The sequence below is a fragment of the Ambystoma mexicanum genome, chromosome 7q (genome assembly GCF_040938575.1).
Source record: "Ambystoma mexicanum isolate Mex_15411 chromosome 7q, UKY_AmexF1_1, whole genome shotgun sequence".
Taxonomy (NCBI): domain Eukaryota; kingdom Metazoa; phylum Chordata; class Amphibia; order Caudata; family Ambystomatidae; genus Ambystoma; species Ambystoma mexicanum.
Window position 1 is genome coordinate 1,104,226,269 of NC_090941.1, and position 23,542 is coordinate 1,104,249,810.

At 45.5% G+C, this 23,542-nt stretch overlaps 1 protein-coding gene across 2 annotated transcripts in view; it reads left to right on the top strand.

The window, feature by feature from the left end:
- Positions 1-23,542, top strand: part of LOC138528653 (F-box/WD repeat-containing protein 7-like) — an 865,213-nt gene that overhangs the window by 303,773 nt on the left and 537,898 nt on the right. The gene's annotated exons all lie outside the window — the stretch shown is intronic.

Here is a 23,542-nt window from a genome sequence, read left to right on the forward strand (position 1 = left end):
TGCCAGCAGTCACTTACCGTGATTTTGTAGCTTCTGCTTCTCTTTCTCCTTCTGGTCGGATGGTGGTCGTTGTCGCAGAATCCAGTGGCAAAGCAGGTAAGATATGTCGAACCCTCCCGGGACTCTAACTTCCTCTGGTAACCCTCGCAAGGGGTTCTTTCTTTCTAATTATCGAATGTGTGGGCGGACCCACGCAGGCGCTTCCCCGTCCAAAAGGATGATGTGCACCTACCCCACCAATCTTACACACAGCCCTCACATTCTCATAACTCCTCCCACCGCCCTGTATGCCCCACAAAATCTAGCAGCACACTGCTCCTCTCCCTGCCTCTCACCCGACTCCTCCCAGCAATGCCTTCCCACTCAGTTCAGCCACTCCCAGCGCAGACAACCGAACCCTCATCAACTCTCTCTCCTCAATATGCCTCTCACACGCAAGCAAAAAATGTCCCACAGTCTCAGGCACCACACACACCGCACAGGCCCTCGACTCACGCTTCCCCACTCGAAACAGACTGTCATTCAGCCCCACATGCCCTATCCTCAACCGGTCCAACATCACCTCCTCCTCCTCCTCCTCCCTCCTCCTCCGTTCCAGTTTCTCTACATCCACCTTCAGACACTTTCTCACGAACACCAAACATCCACCTGCCCTTCACCCCACTCTCCAACCTCTCCTGCCACTCATCCATAACCCGCTTCACCACCACAGCCTTTACCTCATCCACACAAAGGTATCCGCACATCAACCGCTCCTCTCCTCATACCCGCACCCGCCGCCAAATCCACCAACTCATTACCCAAAATGCCACTGTGACTGGGGACCTCGCGAGGGGTTGCCAGAGGAAGTTAGTTTCCAAGGTGCTCTTCCGGCAGCACTGCAGCAGGTAGCTGTGACTGGCAGAAGTGTCAGCCAGTCACAGCGTCACTCAAGCTGTGACTGGCTGGCAAGTCTGTCAGTCACAGGCTTGCCTGACTCTGCCCTGCCTGACCTCTTGATGGGCGGCCGGCAGGCTCATCTCCCGTCGCGTCTGTGGCGGGAGATGCACCCGCCATGGCTTGGTGGGATCGGGGGTCCCCGGCAGGGCCCCGGCTCAGTCTCACTTTTTGGCGACTGCCAGGGCCCGACCCCGGCCCACTTTAAGCACTGGTGCTGTGTAACTTGTGGCCCCTACTGTTGCTCTCTGGTTTACTATTACTGCGTGTATCGGTCTGTGTCCATCTGAGTAATAGTCTGGACATCCAGTGGTAACAATGAACAGGACCGCCGCCAGCCAATCGGTGATGCTGGAGGAGGGTCTTGGCAATGGCTACACAGCCTGTTCCTAAAACGGACACTGGACGTCTGGTTTCTGCTCATTCTCACTGGGTTTCTACTCCCCTGCCTAGGTAAAGGTTTCTTTCTCGCTGTTGACTGGCTTGCTTGAATGAATCCTTTTAAGGGACTGATGTACCCTCGCCTCTCTACTTGGGGCAGCGTTTTCCGCGTCCCGGTGTTTAAAGCAATGACCCTCCTCCCTTCCTGGGTTATGTGAAGCACTTCTGAACCCGGGTACTTTCTACTCCGCATCTGGGCTCTTGCTCTTTTGCTCTCCCTACACGTGTACACGTGCACCCTTCTTTAAGCCGGTGTTCTTGGTTTCACATGCCCGTTTCATTTGGCTTAAGCGCTTTCTACACATAACCGTTTTAACAGGTGTGTATTAGGTGTGCTCATTCGTGAACACTTCATCTCACCCAATTTGTGTTTTGGTGTGCGTTTTCCTGTCTAGATTATTTACAGAATCTGCTACCAGTGTGGGGAATGTGAGGAGAGATCGGGGCGTAGCGTTAGTAATATTTGTTAAAGATGGAATGTCTAATCCGAAAAAATACATTAAAGTAGCTGTAGGTCGAAGGTTGTATGAAACGTAGAGGCTTTGCTTTCGGATCAACAGCATTTGAGAAATCAGTAATCGACAGCTATGCCAGTGCCTGACTTAAAAACATCTTGGTGCTCATAGTTTGTTTCTTAGTCAATTAAATTTAGATTCAGCCGCGCTATTATCCTGCACTAAACAAGCACATGGTCCAGTGGCCGATTCTCTTAATCGCAGAGTGATGTGTGTGCAGGCATTTATACTGTGGTAACCTACTCTGCGAAGTAAAATGAGTAAGGGGACCGGAAAATTGGTGAAAGCCACATACCCTTTGTATGGTGTGATGTAAAAAGGAGGGAAAGGAATGTTAGGTCTGTATGGACCATAGATCTGTGTTGTGCAAAGGATGGTATGTTCTACACAGGTTAGGCATCAGATCGACTGTCTATGTGAAGCAGTTTAGAGGAGCAATCAGTAGTTAGACACATGTTTGGCTGTGTGAGAGCCTCGAGGTGTTCTCCAGCCGTCTAGTTAAATCATTGTGGCTATTTGACCCGTGGGTACCTTTCAGATTTTTCCATGGGTCAATCTGACAAATAGTTTTATTCGCAACTGTTAAGCCAGAGGCCTGGGGTGGCCCTATGCACAAGGTTAATGTAGTTGATCCAAAGGGCAGGAAGGGCAGCTATGGGACTGTGGATACATTCTAGGTGGTTACATACCAGGCACTCGAAGATGAGGCAGGGATTATTGTGGTACTCTGATAAAAAATGGTATGAGAGGACAGTCACTGGACAGCGCGGGTTTCTTGTCCTGGCCTCTAGGTTTACATGACTGTACTACATAAGGCTATGCCATGTTTGTTGCTTGTACAGTGCTCTATGCCGCATTAGCACCCTGTGCAGCGCCATCCACCAATGAAAATGCTCAGAATGCAGGCTGTATTCGCTAAGGAAAGCCTGTGCGCCGAGCATTTTCATTGATGTCTAGGGCGCTTTCCTTCCCTTCCCTGCTTACCCTTCACCTTAGTACACATGTAGCTCCCTACACGGATGTTTTTTTGTGTAAATAAAAAAAAATTTACCATGGCTGTGCGTCCCGGTGCTGCGCAGGACTTCCCTGAGCCTGTTTTCATGTTGTTGTCAGTCATCAACCGTGAAAGTGCACTTGACATATGGCATTTATAACGCGCCTATACACAAGTGTTTCAAGGTGCGACGAGGCAAGGGAGGGGGAACAGAGGGAAGACAAAGAAAACAATCTTAATAGGCCAGGTTACATTGAGATCGCGCAAGGGGAGTGGGTAAATGTGGGGGCAAAAGGGAGGGGGCAGTGCAATACAAAGGATCAACAGTAAAGAATAAATAAACCAATAGGCTGAAGTGTAGCCAGCTAGTGGCAAGTGCAGGTGTAAGTGCAGACATCAAGTGTCAAGAGCTGGTGGGGACTGTAGGGATACAGAAACAGCCCCCAAGTGCAGGTGTGCAGCTGGTGTGTGGGGTGTATTTACAGGCCCTAACAGAAATCTCTTCACTTAAAGACTGCATTTAAACATCACCACAGAAAACGGCTGCGCCGTGTGCTCCCAGGCACATGTGTTGCAAGCAGTTGACCATTGCATTGAAGAATGGCCCTGCGTTTGCTTTCTTTAATCTGAACGACAAAGTTATGCGCTGCATTGAAGAACCACTAGCTACACGCCCTTGCATGCAACCTAGCCCACGCCCATAGTTTGAACCTGGACTTGCCCACCCTCTCATCCCTGCCCACTACCAGAATGAAAATCACCCATTACCAATCTCTACACATTGCTCTGAGCCTCCTTACCACCATGGCATTTGCAACCGCGGACTCACACCCTGCTAAAGACAAACATGAGACTGAGGGCAAGACTGTCCTGTCTTCATGAACCATCTTCCTACCACAATCACAGAGGATATATCAATCTAGCAAACAAACGTTCGCAATACCCCAAACCTACCACCCCTCGCCCTGTTCCTATAACTACTAACCAGCCACCGTCACAAAGAGATGCTCCCACTAAAAATAAACAACCCCCCTCGACTCAACCAACTAGTACCTTATCAATAATTGGATCTCTCATTAATGCAAGATCCATGGTCGCCCATGCTACTGAGATCTCGGACACCCTAACTAATGAAAACTTAGACCTATTAGTCATAACCGAAACATGGCTCCATGACGCGGCTGGCCCTGCCATCATGCTAGCTATACCTGACGGCTACCAACTACTAAGAGTCGATAGACCTAACACTAAAGGTGGCGGCCTAGCCATCATTCATAAAGATACCTTACCTATCAAACTAGCTACTACCCTGATATTCTCATCTTGTGAACTCCTTACTGCCAAATTGCACCTCTCTTGCAACCGGACTCTCACCTTGCATGTTATCTACAGACCTCCTGGACCATTGGGAACCTTTGAAGACGACATAACCAGTATCATAACCAACAATACTAAAGACCATGCTCAAATACTATTACTGGGAGACTTTAACCTGGGCTTTAATGACAGCAACGACAAACATGCCCTATCTGTCGCCTCCCTCCTGAATGACTACGCCCTATCTCAAAAAGTCTCCTCTCCTACTCATGCCAAAGGTAGAACCCTAGACTGGGTTGCTGATCGGAACTGTAACATCAGCATTACCAACATAATACCACAATCCTGGACTGACCACCACTTAATTGTATTCAATGCCTCACTAGACCTTATCCGGCCCAAACCTATACTCATGGCCCGCCACTTCCCACCAGAAGTAAAAAAGACATCACATCAGAACAACTCCTACCCCACCTTCTCCCTACTCTCAATAACTTAGACAACATCACAGACCCTACGTCGCTTGTAGAAGCTTACAACAGCTCTATGATCAAGGCACTTGACTCGATTGCCCCTACCAAGCTGCGCAAAAGCAAACAACTCTGTCACCTTAACAACTGGTTCACGCCATACCTGAAAGACCTTAGAATCCAAAAAAGAAAGTTGCAGTCTATCTGGCAACACTCACCCACTGAGGAGAACAAAACCAAATTAGCCACCCTCGCCAAACAGTATAAAAAGGAAATCATAAGTACTAAAAGAAACACCTTCAATGACAGAATCTCCAAAGCCAAATCAGACACTAAGGAGCTATTTTCCATCCTCCGTGAAATGGAAACACCCATAACCCCACCTGACAACATTCCTAAAAACAAGCCCTGGTGCACTAATATACAAAATGCCCTGGCGGGTAAAATCAGCTTGCTCCAATCTAAAATTGCTAACAAAAAAGCTTCCTTGCTCCTGCCTACAGAACCCATATTGCAACCTCAGCTCCTCCCAAACCAATCTAACACCCCTCACCCATTTAGCTTCAGAAAAATATCCATATTGGAGACAGAAAAAATCATACTATCTCTAAAACCCTCCAACTGTAAAGGTGACAACTGTCCGGCCCAAATTATAAAAGATGCAGCTCGAGACCTAGCACCCTTCATTTCGAAACTCATTAATGCATCCTTTAAGTCTAATCTAGTACCTAACAACCTCAAACAATCCTGGGTGCTTCCCTTGCTAAAAAAACAAACAAAAACAAACACTTGACCCTGCTATACCAACTAACTACAGACCCATCACTACTGTCCCTTTCTTACTTAAAATCATAGACAGAGTAGCATACCTGCAAATCCAGGACTACCTAGAAACTAACAATTTACTAGGATCACGGCAATCTGGCTTCCGTCCCCTTCATGGCACTGAAACAGCCTTGATTGACCTCAAGACCCAAATTGACGAGTTGAAGGACAATGGTAAAACGGCGATGCTACTCCTCCTTGACCTATCTGCGGCCTTCGACTTGGTAGATCATGCAGTCTTATGCAATCACCTAAGCTCGGCCGCTCATTTCTCAAGTGATGCCATAACCTGGGTACAATCCTTCCTTGCAAACCGGACAATGAGAGTCTTCTCCCCCTCAGCAGCCGCTGATCCCATACAAGTTTCATGCGGTGTCCCCCAAGGATCATGTGTTTCTCCGACGATGTATAACATCTTTACTAAGCCCCTGTTTGACAAGCTGGACAGACTGGGTGTTGTCTACACTAATTACGCAGATGACACTCAGATTCTAATCCCCCTTTCGGGTAACTTCTTGGAAGACACGGACTTAGTAAATAAGATATATCTCCTCATTCAGGCTTGGATGGCATCCCATGGCCTCTGCCTGAACGACGACAAGACTGAGCTACTGATCATTGGCTCAGCGTTGGCTATCAAAAAACTTGACCCTAACTATGCCTCATTTAACATCGACAATAACGTCATCAAAGTGATGCCTGCAGTCAAAACCCTCGGGGTTTATCTTGACTCAACGCTCACCTTCAAAAAACAAACGAACTCTCTAGCATCCTCCACAGCATATACTTGCAAATTGATCCGAGCATGCAGACCTTTTCTAACTGAGACTAGCTGCATCACATTAGCCAATGCTCTCATCATATCCAAGCTGGATTACTGCAATGCCCTCTATGCAGGCTCTAACAAGTATATCCTTGACAAACTACAAACTCTCCAAAATAACGCTATCAGAGTAGCTTTAAATATTCCTAACGGAGCCCACATCTCCACCTTTAGGAAAAATATCCATTGGCTAAAAATCAAAGACAGGATCACCCTCAAAATACTCTCCCTCACATCCAAATGTCTTAACAACATTGCCCCCCCTTATCTGGCCAATAGAATCCACAGGAGAACCTCAAACCGTCCCACTAGACTGACCAACGCCTGCACCTTAGTGATGCCTAGATACAAAAAGAGTACAGCCAGCGGCTCTAGGTTCCCAATCATAGCTGCGCAAACTTGGAACAAACTCCCTTTGGATCTCAGAATGGACCAACCTTACTCTAGTTTCAGGCGAAAAGTCCTCACTTGGATCCATGCCAATGACACTTAGCTTGACCTTCCCCTCCCACATAGACACTAGACGTCTGCAACCAGCTGAATGACATCCGATCAACTAGACTGAACCGTAGTTCCGCATTTTTTCTTCTTTTCCTTCTGCTTTCCTTCTATACTTACCTTTGATCTAACGTGAACTGTATAAACTGCACTTTTCTTGATTTAACTGCGAACTGCATAAATTGTATTTCTCCTGTAACTAAGTTCTTAAGTAATCTTGTACTGTTTGCGCCCAGCTACCCCTTCGGGTTTGGTTCTGCGCTATACCAAATAAACAAACAAACAAACAAGAATGGCTCTACATTTGCTGTTCTGTCATCTGAATACCAAAGTAGTGCACTGCGTTCAAGATGGCCCTGCGTTTGTTTTTTCTTTCATCTGAAATACCACAAAGGTATGCGCTGTATTGGAAAAACAGCCCTGCATGCTTTATTCCATCTGAATGCCAAGAAGTTAGGCAATGTATTCGGAAACAGCCTTGTCTTACTGTTCATTCACATGAGGGGCAAGGATTTCACATTGCAACCATTGAAAACCCGACATGGCTTTTGTTTTCCCTTTCATGTGAACGATAGTACTCTGAAACACTGCAAATGAATGAAAAATGGCTTGGCTTTTTCTTCCGTGTCAAATCAAATGAACCTTGTGCAGAGGGTTTACCCCTCCGTCTCTATGGATCAACTACAAATGCAAACCCATACAACAAGGATAAATCAAAAGAATCCCCTGACTTACTGAATCTCATTTCAAAGATTGGATCAAATATGGCTTGCATACGTATTAAAAATAAATAAAGGAAAATCACTTTTTTAAAAGTTATCGTGGAAGGGTAGCTTTGCTTGCACAAAATTGTCAGTGAATGTGTTGGGGGTGAGGGGGTGACGAAGCCATGTATATTATGTTGTTCCCCCACAATCAACTTGGCAGAGGCTCAGGAATACCAGTAAAACCAGTTTGGCTCAGGCAGGATACTTCTAAATTGAATGCTTGGCATCACCTTGGAAGTCACTTATTCCGCAATAACATATGAGGTGGCTGAGGACGTGATAATTACCTGCCCTGCCAGATTAAAAGGCAGTACTAGCATTGGGGGAAAAAAGGAAGCCATTGGGGCTAATATTTGACCAAGAAGTGAGTTCCTCCAGCACCCACTCTGAAGGACAAACTTCAAAGGGGCAATAAACATCTTTTGTTGCAAGCAGAGCCATGGGAAGACAGTTTGCTGTGGGGGATGAAGCACCGCCCTCCCATCTGTGACAGATCATCCATATTGACATTAAAATAGTGATTCATTTTAGGCACTTTTTCCAGCACTCAGAATAATCACAAAATGTAGTTTAATGCTATTTTCAATGCAATTTTCCAGGCAGATGTTAAGAGACTAAGTATATTTTCCTAGCACTTTGTGGACTGAAATGGCCAGTGAAGACTTGTTTCTGGCTGATATATAAATGGGACAAAGGAAAATTGGTGGACAGATGGGAAATGAGATTATGAACCAGTCTAATTCTTTGCAGAATTGTAACTGCTGCCAAAAGGCTATGCTACCTCGCACAGAGTTGGCGATCTGACTGTCTAATTCCCTGTGGCCCACTGAAACCACCTATCTAATTCTTACGGCGGCGGTGGCTAGTATAAAATTGAAGTTATGATGCATAACTCAGTTTTGCTAAAAAGTGGACCTGAGAAACAAAGAACTGTCATAAATGACCAAACAGACAAATGATGCACTCTCCCCAGAACCAATAAGGCCAGGGGGCAGAGAGGGGAATGATACTGTCCAATCCTGGGGTTAGGGGTAATTTTAGAGTACTCCCCCCTCCCCATACCCCCCTAGATTGTAAAATGAGTCATTTGGGCTATATAAGAGGGGACTGTACTAGACACAGGATGAGTCTGACGCACAAGAATCCAGGGAGACTGGAGAAAGAGGGCGGAGGCAGCTGATCCCAACCAAGAGTGCAGAGACCAGACCCATTGCCTAGCTGTCAAGAGGGTCCTGAGATCCCGCTGACTTCCAGAATCCTAAATCGAGGCGTACGTTGTAAGTAGCAAATAACCCCAGTCCCAAACAGCACACCCCTCTCTTAAGTAACCTTAATTCCATTGAAAACCCCATAAAAAATCTTATTGAAAATCCCTTTGAAAGTCCAAAATGCCAGTATAATTTGTTCACCTTTCCATAGAAGAATCGGTATTAGCCTGTATATGTTGGCGCATTCCTTTGATAAATCTCTGTATAAATCCTTAGCATTATTTGGAAGTATATCAATGAATTCCCCCATTGAAATTCACGTTCAATATTGTTGCCATTCGAAATCAACAATTTTGTCGAGTGTTTTTACGAACTATAGTCATTAAAGTATACCCTCAACAGAATTAGTCCTTGTCACTGAAACCCAATTTGTCTGTGTATTGTGCCGTCCAACAATTCTAATTTGCATCTGTCCCATTGAAAAACCCAAACCGTATTCCCCTTGAGAGGAATCCAATCTGTTTGCCTCTGTCCTTGTCCTTAAAACCGATTTCCGATGTTGACAGCTTATCCCTTTTCTTAGCTACCTCTCCTCACAAATCCCGTGTAAAGCGAAATTTCCATTTTGCCATGTGTATTTTTTTCCTACCTTGTTTTCACTTTCCCTGGTGTGCGGAATAGTAGTCTTTAGGCTTCCTTACCTCCTCAAGTGTAGCAACATGAATTTCCTTTCTAGCTGTCCCACCACGGTTGTGAGCTGCTGTGCGAGTAATAAGTAAATCAGATTCTGCTGGTTTGCTCTAAAATTGGGTTTTCATTTTCTTTTCTGACTTCCCATCTTGGGGTGGTGGGCTGTATTCCAAATCTGATTTTTCTCTTTATCCTTACTCCTTGCCACTGCCTTCTATCCAAAGGGAATTAAGTTAGGTGGTGTTTGGGGGTGAGTGTTGCAGGGTGAGTGCTTAACTTTGGGTGCTCAAACAGTTTTTCCTGTTTTGGCATTAAAGATCCATGTGATTTGTGTTGGGAGTTTGAACCAATTGTTCTGAAGGCAGCACTGTATTTGTGTTGCCACCAATATTGGTGGCTGTTGTCAAATAGTTTGATTTTGTTTTTTTTTTCCATTAAATAATAAATTAATACATATCTTATTGATACACACCGGCCTAGTTCCTAGTCCATTGTGACACAGGGTGTTTGTAAAAGGTGGGTGTGAGACAGGTTGGGGGTCTACTCAAATAAAGAACCAGTGGTTTATTAAAGATAAAACACGTTTTTACTGTGCGCCACATTCATTGTCAGGGGAAAGAGTCCCTGGCGGGAGTGTGCCACGTTCTAAAACCGTGACGGGGGACATGGGCCCGAGATCAAGAGGGTAGCCAGGTGACCAGTGCAGATTCAGTCAGTAGTTCAGCAGGGGAGAGGAGAAGGCGAGAAAGCTGTTTTTTAGCTTCACACTTGGGAGAAGGAAGAGGGCCAAGAGAGGCCAGCCAGAGAGTGACGGGGAAGGAGGGAGCAGATGTGCCGATGAGGAGAATGTCAGTCTTGCTGGCATTAAAGCCGAGATTGTTGGCGACACTCCACTCCTGGATAGCGGACAGTCGGAGAAGAGAGAAGAGGTGGCACAAGGGACTTCAAGGACACCAGCACTGTGAGGCGCTGAGCCGTGCAGCCAAGGAAAGTTTTAAAAAAGTATTTTTTTACAAAAAAAGACACGGGAGCACTGGTGTAAGGGAGCTAAATGGGTGCTAATGACGATATTAAATTCGGTGGGAGGGCCGATCCTGCCAGCAATGGCACTTCACCCGTGTTAAAGGACCATTGCCGAGCTCAGACCCTTAACATGGGCAGCGGGCCATTAACAACGGGGAACAGAGGCACTGTTATGTAGTACAGTTGACGATAAGCAGGACTGATCAGGAAAACACCCACACAGGTTAGTTATCAAAATAACTCATTTATTGCAATACTGCACTAAGGCACACTTTACATTGGACACCAGTACAGTGGGTGAGGGTCAATAGGGGACAACAGTAAATGCAGCAACTCTAGATGTAATAGCAGCACCTAGACTCTGGATACCTGGATAGAGGGAGACGGGCCTAACACGGGCACAACAGTAAATGTAATAACAGAGAATTAACAGAGGTAAACCGCAGCGCCTTGACCTTTGGGCACCTGGATGGTGGGAGCGGGCCTAAAATGGGGACAAAAGTAGTTGCAGTAACAGAGGACGTAATAACCCTAGATGCAATAGCAGCGCCTAGACTGGGGACACTTGGATAGGGGGGGGGGAAAGGCCCAACACAGGGACACTAGTAAATGCATTAACGGAGAACGTATTAGTTCTGGCTGTAAGAGCAGCGCCTAGATTCTGGATACCTGGCTAGAGGGAGAAGGCCCAACACAGAGACGACAGCAAATTCAGTAGCAGATAATATACAATCGCCTTAAATGTAACAGGAGCGCCTAGAGTCAGGATACCCAGATAGAGGGAGAAGCCCTAACATGGGGACAACAGTAACTGCAGTAGCATAAGACGTAATAACCCTGGATGCAATAGCAGCACCTAGACTTGGGACACCAGGAAGGGGGGGAGAGAGGACTAACACAGGAACATTATTAAATGCAGTAACAGTTCATATGCAATAACCCTAGATGAAACAGCAGTGTTTAGACTTGGGGGAGAATGGCCTAACACAGGGACACTAGTAAATGTAGTATCAAATAGTGTGCAAAACCATGGGGTACTAGCTAATTAGAAGCAGAATCTGGCTACAGGGGTAATTCCGTCCAGTAGGTGTGATTAACTGCATGTAGAATTGGGACAACTGGATAGAGGGGACACCTGGATAGAGGGAGAAAGGCCTAGCACAGAGAGCAGCAGTAAAATAACAGTAAATGCAAAAACAGTAGTTATAATAGCGTCTAGATTTGGGACACCTGGATAGAGGGAGAAAGGGCCCAATGGATGGGGTGAACTCTATAGTGGCACCCTATAGATGTGACATAATGCAGTATGTGACATTCTCAAGGCATGCAACACAGGTCCATATTCACAGTTCATTAAGAGGGCGATGCATGCTAGTATTCGCGGTCCTGTCACCAAGTGGCACTTTCTAGGTGTGAAGTAGTAGAACATTAACACCTCTCTTAAGGATCTGGGATGCTGATACTTGGCCTGGGGCACCACCTCCAAGGATAAGATGAAGGCTGAGTAGTTGCAGATCAGGCCGGCATTAATTGCGGGTGGCTACTTCCAGATTCCGCTCGTGTTCCTGGCCTCCTGATTACCAGTTCTCTTCCAGGTGTTAATCTATAATGCAATCATAATCGTAGAGCAACGTGAACGCTGGAGACTAACTACAGTGTATGGCATTGCAGTAGGCCTGTAACTGTACAGACTGGATGGAACTATTTGTTGTAGTGACTTATGAGATGTAGGTGGAGAGTGCCCTCCACAGTGTTTCTCTTCTGTGTGCTGTATCCCAGGTATGATGTCATGGAATGTTGATGACATTCTTCTTTGTTGTGGTAATCTAGATGTTCTAATGTTTTCAGTTGGAGAAAGAGCTGAGGGAGAGGAGGCTCTAAATGTTGGGGGTCTTCTGTTGTCATGTACTAATAAAACTTAAGAATCACTTACCTGTCTGCGCCAGCCTCTTCATAACACTATTGATTGCTTCTTTGCGTAAACATCTTGTTGGGTGTGTGTGTTGGTTATGTAAGAGGAAAGAAAGTAAGACTAAGCAGAGTGGATGGCACAGCAGGCAGGGAACTGGACACTTTAGGGGCAATATTGTAGTTTGTGGACATCTCACTTTCTTGTTAGCTGGTATGAAGCAACAAGGTGATGAGGGAGAATGTCAGACCTTCGGGTGCAGCACCAGTTGCACAGATCAATGCAACCTGCCAGTCACAAACTGTTTCCCATCAAAACTGTTTGCCATGGGATGATGTACATGTTCAAAAGTGTTCTTGTCAATATGATTCACCTTCCCCAACAAAATGAAATATAAAATTCAGATACACTGAACTTTTATTAAAAACATGGATAAGAACACTGAACTTTTATTAAAAACATGGATAAGAAGCTGTGTTTTACAGTAGAAATACTGTATTTATGCTTTATGTGGCAGCTTAAATTTTTAGGAATAGAATTGCAGGGCTGTCTTTTTAATAACCATAAAGTTAACACATGTTGGTCTTCGCCAAACAGATTATAGTTGGCTTAATAAAAGTATCATCCCGATAATTCTGGTTTGCAATTATTTTAAAAAAACATTGCTTGGCTAGCACCCCAAAACAGCTGTTGGCGTCTTAAGATTGTGGAGATGATTACTGCTGCATTCCCTCTCAATAGCCCCTTTGTACCTACAGTGCAAAGAAAAAAGGAGTTGGGGAGAGCCCTGAGGGCAAGACTAAAAGGTAGGTTGAGTTGCGTTTTCATTAAGAAGTGTAATTTAAATCACCAGGTGTGCTTCACAAGTGCCAATTTAATTAGAATCCTACAGACTTGCCGGGACTGCAAGTTGAAAATGTCGATTACCGTCCTGCATCGCATTTGTTTATGGTGCTTGGGTGAGAGTCACGACACCGACAACTGTTCCAAATGCCAGTCACTGACTGTTAAGGCTTTGCGGGAGCGTAAGGGAAAAGCTTCAGGCAGGCAGGGGTTCGAAACCCACTAGTCATCCTTGTCCTGGCATTCTAGGAAGCGCCGTCACCGGTCGCCTTCCCCGTCCTCCTTGGAGGATGGCGCTGCGAGGAAATTGGCGAAGCCGGCAAGGAACGGTCTCGATCCGTGGCTCGCACACCTTCGGGCTCAGATCCTCCGTGCGATCCTCATTGGGAACCTTCGAGGTCCCGTTGGGACAAGGCTCAGGATGGTCGCAAGAGACAGGCTTCCAGGTCTCGGTCCTCGTCCCCAGCGAGACAGCAGAAACCGGCTAAGGGCTCGAGGTCGGCATCGACTGTCTGCGCCATGTCCGTCGGATACGGATGTCGAAGCTTTGCCTTCGTATCAGACCACGGCACCTGTGTCAACGTCGACTCTGAAGCCCTCAGTGCTCTCGACTCCGAAGCCATTGTCGCCTTCGAGGCCTTGGCAGTCACCAGAATCTCTTCCGGCTGTTACCAAATCATTAACCAGAAAATACTGACCTTCAGGTGGTGACCACAGCTACCTATCCACTCACCCCTCTCCCGAGAGTTTGGTGGTTGAGGCGGCTACGGACACCTTGAGGCAGGCGGCGTACCCTACCATCCCTCCTGATAGGGACGACAAACGCTTCGATAGTTGGACATGCAAGGTGTTTTCTGCGGGGAGTATGGTGCTAAAATCAGCCAACTCCACTTGTGCCTTGGCAAGATTTTCACACACTCTGTGGAACTTTTTTTCTTGTGGCTGAGCATATTGCCGAAGGGGAAGAGAGGGGGATGGGTTGCTTGCTCTCGTGCAAGATAGCATGGACGCCATGTGTGAATCCCTTCAGTTGGGTTTGGACACGGTAGACAGTGTTAGCCGGTCCATGGCTGCAAGCATTGTTATACACAGATCTGTGTGGTTGCGGAAGTCTGGTATTGCCCCGGATGTGCAAGCCTGTCTTTTGAACATGCCCTTTGATGGCGTGCATTTGTTTGGCAGCAAGGCTGACTAGAGCCTTGAGAGGTTGCAGACCTCAAAAGCTGCAGCAAAATCTTTAAGCGCAGCTGTGCGTCAACCTCTGCCTTTTTGTCCCAGGAGACAGCAAGGGAGGCATAAATTAGTTTGAAAAAATTGCTTATAAAATTATTTTTGATTAGCTAACATGCTCATTTGATTAGCAATTTTTGACTAATATTGTTAGTCACCATAAGTTATTTGTACCCAAGACATGAAATGAGCAACAATATAGCAGTTTTGCGTACCGCCGAATTAAGACATTAGTGAGAGGAGTCGGATCTTGGAAATTCTTTAAACTTCAACTAGACCTGCAGGTCGGGTAACTTAGTTTACCTATTCAACGTAAGACAAATGCACTCGACCCATAGCAACGCAGGACAACACATTTAAAATGTGATTTCTTTAAAATGTCCCTACAAACCCACTTTGTTTGGCACACTGCTGCCACCCCGAGGCCATCCATGCACAGTGAAACCTTTGACCTTTTTCTGCAAAGTTAGTGTTAAATAAAAGTTTCAAACATCTCTTGCAAATGCTACTTGCCCTTTAAAAAATCTGCTCGACTATGCAGTGGGCGAAAAGACTTTGCGAGCCATAGATGGTGTCTGTAAAATCTAAAAGGTTAGCTGCATGAATGGACGCAAATCAATAGATGTGATAAAAGGCTCTGAAAACAGTTTGGCCAGCTGTCTCCTGCAGGTGGTAATATATAATATACTTATAAAGCGAAGCGTTCTATGGAAACCAACTGCAGTGTTTGGTATTGCAGTAGATCTGTAGAGGCTCAGACTGGATGGAACTATTGATCACTATTTTGCGTAAGCATCTAGTTTGCTTTATTTATTCATTATGTAAGAGGTAAGAAAGACTAAGAGTGGATTGCGTGGCAGGCCGAGAACTGGGCAAACTAGGTGGAATATTGTAGTTTGTCGTCATCTCACTATCAGGGTACTTAGTATAAAGCAACAGAGTGATCATACAGAATTTTAAGGAATATGGGCTTGCTCACGGGTTAACTCCAGTTAAAAGATGTATGCAACCTGCAGGTTACAGAGCCAGGTTTGCCATCAAAAGAATTTGATCATGTACATTTTCAAACGTGTTCACTTGTCAACATGGTCCATCTTTCCCAACAAAATGAAATACAGTGGACATAATTAAATTTTTATACACTAACCTAAACATTACTGTAACGCATGGAGATGATGCAGTGTTACATTATCAATAATGTAATTATGCATTATGCCCTTTAACTTACATTTTAGGAATGGAATTGCATGACTCTATATAAAAATATAGTTGAGACATACTGGTCTTTGCCAGACAGAATATAGAAAGCTTAATAAAAGTATCATCCTGATTCCTTCTGGTTTGTAATTATTTGAAAAAGAAAACAATTCTTGCCTAGCGCTCCCACACATGCCTTTGGCACTAAAGAGTGGAGGAGATGATTACTGCTGCACTTTCTCTCCATTAGCACTTGAAGTGAACAGAGGAAAGAGGGCGAAGAGAGCACCATGAGCAAGAGGAATGTAGGGCAAGCTGTGCGTTCATTGAAGAGGGCAACTTAATTAGCTACATTTGCTATACAAGTGTCCATTAGATTAGCAAACCTACAGAATTACATAGCAAATTGCTATGCAACACTGCTTATTTTATGCCTTGGCAAGGGAGGGGAGTTTCTTTTCGTTACTACTCCTCCTTTGGTAGAACGTGAGGAGCCGCCAGTCAAAGGGGTCAGTGTAAAAGTACCTGTGGTGGTTGGGGAAATTGTGGTGCCAAAGCCGCTCAGCAGTTGCCTCTTTGCCTTCAGGCGCTGCCACAGCCGCTCCAAAACAGTCATGAGGCCATGTCCCATGATTCGCTGGTTGGGGACAGACTATCTCAGCATCTCGAAGAATGGCGAGCTATTACTTTGGATGCGTGGGTTCTGGATACCATAGCCCACGACTACTGCCTTCCCTGCCTAAAGTGGCCTCCCGACAATCCGCCGGGGAATCTCTTTGAAGCTTCCAGATCAGCTCCTTGTGCAGGAAATCTTGACCCTGCTAGAGAAAGGCGCTATAGAACTGGTGCCTGTAGCGGAGAGGAACAAGGGATGGTATTCCCCCTTATTTTTTTATTCCAAAGAAAGATGGGGGATTGAGACCCATCCTGGACTTGAGTTGGTTGAACAAACTTCTCAGGAAGGACAAGTTCAAGATGGTCCCTCTTTCTGAAGTCCTCCAGGCCCTTCAACTTCAGGATTGGTTGGTGTCTCTGGACCTTCAGGATGCTTACTTTCATATGCCGGTTCATCCCAAGCACAAAGTACCTGAGGTTTGCGGCTGGCGACTCGCATTTTCAGTTTCGGATTGACCTCCGCCAGAGGGTCTTCTCCAAGCTAAAGGTTGTGGTGGCGGCAGCGTATCTCAGGCGAGGGGGAGGGGGGATTCAAGTCTACCCAAACCTGGACGACTAGCTGATCCGTGCGTGTTCTCCTGAGCAAGCATTGGATCACCTCTATCTCACCTGCCGCTCCCTCCACAGGCTGGGCCTCTTCCTCCTTTTCAAGAAGTCACATCTGACACCTTCCCAAAAGCTCCAGTACATCGGGGCTGTGTTGGACACGTGCTTGGGGAAGTGCTCGCCTCCCAAGGTGAGGGCTCATCACATTGTGCAGATGGTGGACAAGTTTCAACATGCCCAGAGTCTCCCGGCTTTCGAATTCTTAAGGTTGCTCGGCCTCATGGCATCCTACATTTTTTTTTAATGCCAGAGGCCAGGCTGAGGATGAGATCCCTGCAATGGGTTCTCAAAATGCAGTGGTTGCAGTTCTCAGGCAAGATGTCGGATCCCATTCAGATTCCCCTCTGTCTCCCAGGATCTTTTGCGGTGGGCCAACGAGGGGAACCTGATGAGCCGTTTTGGAAACCGTGGCCAGAGGCGACTGTAGTGACGGACGCTTCTCTCACAGGATGGGGAGCTCATGCTGCAGACTTGACCACCGGCGGTTGTTGGTCTCAGTCGGAGTTCAAACTCCACATCAACCTGTTAGAGTTGGGCGGTGTGTATCTGAAAGGTTAAGGTTTAAGGATTGCGACCTCCCGGATGACGTGATGGAGGTGTTTCTTTCGGCTAGGAGGCCAGCAACAAAATCACTGTACCGTTGGATAAGTTGTGCGACTGGTATAGAGGACAAAATGTTGATCCTTTTCAGTGTTCCATTCCTGTTTTGTCTTTCTTGCTTTCTCTGGCCCACAGAGGCCTTCAAGTGGGTACCATTAAATGTTACCTGGTGGCTCTGTCTATCTTTAAGCGCTCGTCTGAAGAATGTTCTTACTGTAAGATTCCTTTGATTTCCCAATTTCTTAAAGGAATCACTAATGTGTTCCCACGGTCCCCTTTCCAGGTGCCGGTTTGGGATCTGAATTTGGTTTTGAAATTCCTGATGGGTTCTCTGTTTGAACCTTAGCACTCTTGTCCTTTGAGACTATTGTCTTTCAAGACGGTGTTCTTGGTTGCGGTTACTTCCGCTCGCAGAGTGAATGAATTGCAGGCACTTTCATCTAAGCCACCCCTTACTGTATTTCACAAGGATAGGGTTGTACTGAAGTTAGTGTCTGATTTTCATTTGAGCCAGAAAGTGGTTCTTCAGTCTTTCTATCCTCTTCCTCCTCATCCCGGTAAGGAAGAGGAGTGACTCCATAGGTTGGTTCCTAGAAGAGCTCTGAGATTTTATATTTCTAGGATGTCCAGGGTCGGCGTGTTCGATCAACTCTTTGTGGGATATACTGGACACTTATTGGGCCAGGCTGTTACCAAACAGACCTTGTCCAGGTGGATTATCATCACCATTACTGAATGTTACTGATTGGCGGGTAAGGACCTTTCTTAAGAGTTGCAAGTTCATTCCACTAGCAGCGTGGCTACTTCCACACCCCTACAACGGGGAGTTCGTATTAGGAATATTTGTGATGCAGCCACATGGGCTTCTATCCACAACTTTGTTAAACATTATTCACTGGATACGATCCATGGTCAAGATATGGCCTTTGGTAAGGCGGTTCTTTATTCCGCCATCTGATTAGGTACTCTAAATTCTTTCCCCTCATCCATTTTCTGGTACTGCTTTGGGAGTGTCAAAGATGTGGAATATGTTGGAGGACACCATCCATTCAAAGAAAAAGTTACTTACCAACTGTTAACGTTCTTTTGATTGGATGTTTCTCCAACATATTCCACATCACCCACCCAGCCTGCCCCTCTGGGGAATTTCCTGTGTGATTGCAGCTTTCGTTTCCGCAAGGCTATGTGCAGTCCAGCCGGCATCAGATAGGTGCCACACGTTATGGAGGAAGAAACATAAACTGAAGCGTCCTGTTTATAACATCCGGTGACCTCGTCCTCGACTGAGGCCTTCGAGGGACATCGACCCGACATGCAGGACGCCCTTTGCCGAAAAAGTTTCCGAAGTACGCAGCTGTGGACATTACATGTCAATGATGTGGAATACATTGGAGGAACATCCAATCGAAAGAACGTTACCAGTTGGTAAGTAACTTGTTCTTTTGTTTTTACTTATGGGGTCAATTGTTTGAAGGGCGTGGAGTCCATTGTTAGGATTCATTTGTGAAGGGCCTATGCTGTTGCCTCTGGTAGACAAGTGTTCTAGTCTAGGTTTGGGGATTCTTAGTTAGTCAAGATCCTCTAAGTTGATTTTTCTAGGTGCTTGTGTTGGGAAGGTGCAAGGTAGCAGGTAAGTCTTGAAAGGTGCTCTGAAATGGTTGCTCCACAGTATGTGTATGGGGCGAGCTCTTGTTTTTAGGCACTCTATACTGAATGTTGCATTTATGGTGGCTGTCTGAAGAGTTATTAATCTTTTACCATTTGTTTGAGGTGTAGGTTCCCACGTTTGGAGCTCAGTTATGTGGTTGAAGTTTAATTTTCTCCTTCAAACCAAACTTTGAAATCTCCTAGAACAATTAGGTGCTCGTCCTATGGCAATGTCTGTGAATCTCTCCGAAGGTGGGGTTGTAAGATAGATGTTGATTTAGTAGCAAGAATGATTGCTAGAGGTTGAGGTGGACAACAAGTGTTTCACTGCCTGGAATGTTAGTTGGTGCACTTACTGTTCATTTCAGCATTCCCTCCTCCTTTCTTTCTTTGCTGAGTTGTATGGATTTAATTTTGTTTCAAGTGCTGACTTCTCGAGAGCAGCGGAGCGCTGTAGATAATGTGGGTAGCCAGCATTTGGACTGACTTAACAGTAGCACAGTACTTTGTTGCAGTCTGTGCTTCCAACTGGATTAGTCCTTAGTCGGGTATTGTTGTAAAAGCATCTTTTTGAGAGCTTTGCATAATTGGATAATAGTTGGAGGATTCTGTGCTGATAAAGAAATAGGATTGTTTACCGGTCCTCTTACCGGGCAAGTTGTCATTCGAGCCAGTTGATCGATTTGCAGCATGAGGCACCTGTGCTGCCAGATATGTGGAGCCTTGGCTGCTCGGTAAACTGTGGGCTACTAGTGACTGCTTTGTAGATAATACATAGTGCCTGTAACAGTATCCTGGCCCGAAGAGAAAGCCAGTGTTTGCCTACTACAGGGTGGATTCAGTCCAATTCCCACGTACCTGTAATGAGGCATGCTGCTGCATAGTGGACTGCTTTTAGTGGAGCTGGGAGTCCTGTCCAGACGTAGTTTCCCCCATCGATATGGAATGCCACAAGGGATTGAACTCCGATCTGACAGTTCTGTGGTGGGATGGAAGGGTTTGATTTTGAGTTTGGTGGCAATTTGGATCCAGGCTGTTTGAGCCTTCTTGGCTGTGCTTCTGGAAAGACAGGCTGTTGATAGGGAAACCTAAGGATTCTTCTGAACTCAAGAGTTGCGTATCAAATCTTTCTAGGTGCATATCATTGAGCGATTTTTTTTTTTTTTTTTTTAATTTTTTATTTTTTTAAAATTTTTTTTTTTTTTGGGCAATTTGTTTAGTCCTCACTGGTCCCTTGCTAATTTGGTTTTGGAGGGGTTAGGTTTCAGGTAGGCAGCCGACATCCAAGACTGGATAATGGCTAGGTATTCTTGGAGACTCATGTATAACTGAATATCTGTAAATTGGTGGCTATAGCGGGATCTTTGAGGAAGGGTACCCGGAGTCTACATTTAAAGTTTAAAGAGGATTGGTGTGAGGATGGAGCCTTGGTGGATTAGTTTGAAATTGATTGGGATGGCTTTGCGTGCTAGCACCTTGTAGTCATTTGACATCCATATTTCCATAACAGGGTAGGTTGGTGTTGCCTTTGGGGTAGTAGGTTGTAATATCTGTTCCTTGTATCAGATGGCTTGAATGAGTCGCACTGAAAGTTTTACAGGTTTTGTGTTTCCACATAAAACAGGCAGTTTAATACGGTGCACTGGCTTAAAGAGGTTTGTGAAGTGGCGCAGGGCCGGTCCCTCTTTGACCTACCTTGGGATTCCCACCATAGCCAAGGCATCTGTAACCCCCAGGTAGTTTCTAGAGCGCAGTAACCCCTACTGCATGATCTCTGCCTTGGTCTAAGTGGGAGTCCCTGAGCCTCAGACCTCTTTTCGTAATGGGCGGTGCATGGATGCTTACTGATATTCTAGTCTTCTTTCACTACTGTGGGGAGCCAGTAGGATGATACAGACTCGGAGGACATTTTTGGCATGTTTGTTTGTTTGTTTATTTTATTTATATTGCGCACCAGACCCTTAGGTTACCGGGCGCAGCAACAAGTATATGCGAAGCTTACAATGTTATATAAATGAATTTACAATATTACACCATATTTCACAAATTACAAGAATGTACAGATAAAGAGTTGCCGTATTTACATGAATGTACAGTTAACAATATACAGGATTAGCAGTAATAAACATAATGGTTGATGTCACGTCAGGGTGCATTAGGTAGGACTACACTTGTGAGTGTTCGGGTGTTAAGTCGTTGTTGGCGATAATGTGTTTGATAAGGTTCCTTCTGAAATGGGGGAAGGGTTGGTCAGCTCTTAGGTTAGGTGGCAGGGCGTTCCACAGGTTAGCAGCTTTCACAGGGAAGCAGACGCCACCAATTTTGGCAAGTCTGAATCTAGGTACTGCCAAACAATTGGAGTTGGCGAGTCTCATGGGTCTATTAGAAGTTTTTCTTTTTATTTTGTCCATCAAGTAGCTGGGAGCAGCATTATTTAAGGCCTTATGGGTTAATGAGATCATTTTTAGCTGGATTTTATTCTCAGTAGAGAGCCATTTATGTTGCCGCCTAGTCGAGGAGATATGCTCCCTCTTTTTTATTCCTAATGCAGCTCTGAGAGCATTATTTTGTAGAGTTTGAAGTCTTAGGGTAGTAGCTTTATTGGCGCTACTGTATAGGGCATTACAGTAGTCGAGTCGGGAAAGAATTAAGGCTCTAGCCAGGATTAGGCAGCTGGTATTGGACAGGAAGGGCTTGCCTGCTCTGATCAATTTACAGGTGTAAGCAGTGGTGGCGGCTAGGGAGTTTACCTGTTTAGTGAAGGACAGGGTAGAGTCGAGATAAAAACCAAGTGTTTTTACTTCCCTCGAGACTTTAATGGCATTTCCGTCTATGCTGAAGGCTGAGTAATCCGGGCCCAATTTGTTAATATTGGCTTGTGTGCCCAGAATGATCAACTCTGTCTTATCATCATTCAGGCAAAGACCGTGAGTGGCCATCCATGCCTGAATGATGAGATACACTCTATTCACCAACTCCTCATCCTCGCTGTGATCCCCAGAAAGTGGGAAGAGAATCTGTGTATCATCTGCATAGTTAGTGTAGGTGATACCGAGATTGTCCAGATCATCGAACAGAGGTTTGGTGAATATATTGTAAAGGGTCGGAGGGACGCAGGATCCCTGAGGGACTCCACAAGTAATGGGTATAGGGTCAGCTGCTGCCGAAGGGGAAAAGACTCTCATAGTTCTCTCACTCAGAAAGGATTCTATCCAACTGATAGCTTGGGTGGAGAAGTGAGCGGCAACGTCCAGGTGTTTGCAGAGGACTTTGTGGTCCACAAGATCAAACGCAGCTGAGAGATCTAGTAGGAGGAGGAGGGCTGTCTTACCCTGATCTCTCAGTTCGTCTATTTGGGCCTTTAAGTCAATCAGGGCTGTTTCCGTTCCGTGTAGTGGGCGGAAGCCAGATTGTCTAGATCCTAGTAGTTTGTGCTGTTCAAGGTAGTTTTGAATCTGTATATAGGCCACTTTGTCCAGGATCTTTAGCAGAAACGGAACTGTGGTGATTGGGCGGTAATTGGTGGGGATGAGAGGATCTAAAGTTTGCTTTTTAAGCAACGGGAGCACCCAGGATTGTTTTAGGTTAGCTGGGATGATGCCTGTGGAGAAGGATGCATTGACAAGTTTGGAGATAAATGGTGATAGGTCTCTGGCAGCGTCTTTTATTAGCTGTGCTGGGCAGATGTCACCTTTGCAGTTGGATGGTTTGAGGGTGAGGATGATTTTTTCAATCTCAAGTGTGGAAGTTTTAGTGAAGGAAAATTTGGTATGTTGAGGCATGTGGATCGCCTTAGGTGGTGACAGTGTAGGGAGTTTAAGCGAGTCTTTTTTCAGTTGAATTTTGTTTTGGAGGGTAGTAATTTTATTAGTTAGAGCATATTGGATGTCAGAACACCAGGTCTGATCTTTAGTGCAAGTGTCTGGTATGGCAATAGGTGACTCAAGTTCCTTTAGGATGGAGAAGAGTTCCTTCATACTTGATTTGGAGTTAGCGATACGATTGTTGTATGAGTTTTTCTTAGCCAGACAGACTGCGTTTTTGTATTGACGGGAGATAGATATTAGGTTAGCCTTGTTCTCAGCAGTTGCACATAATTTCCAGTTGGATTCATATTTTCTCTTGATGAGGCGTAAAGCCTTGAGTTCTGGCGTGAACCATTTATTTAGATGGGCTTTGGGTTTACTTGTGCGCATTTTAAGTGGGGCAATTTTGTCCAAAGTATCAGTCATAATTTTGTTATACTCGTGAACTAAAGTGCCGGGGTCTAAATTGTCAGGCAAGGCGTTTAAGGTTGGAAGAATAGCGGGTATGACATTATCTATTGT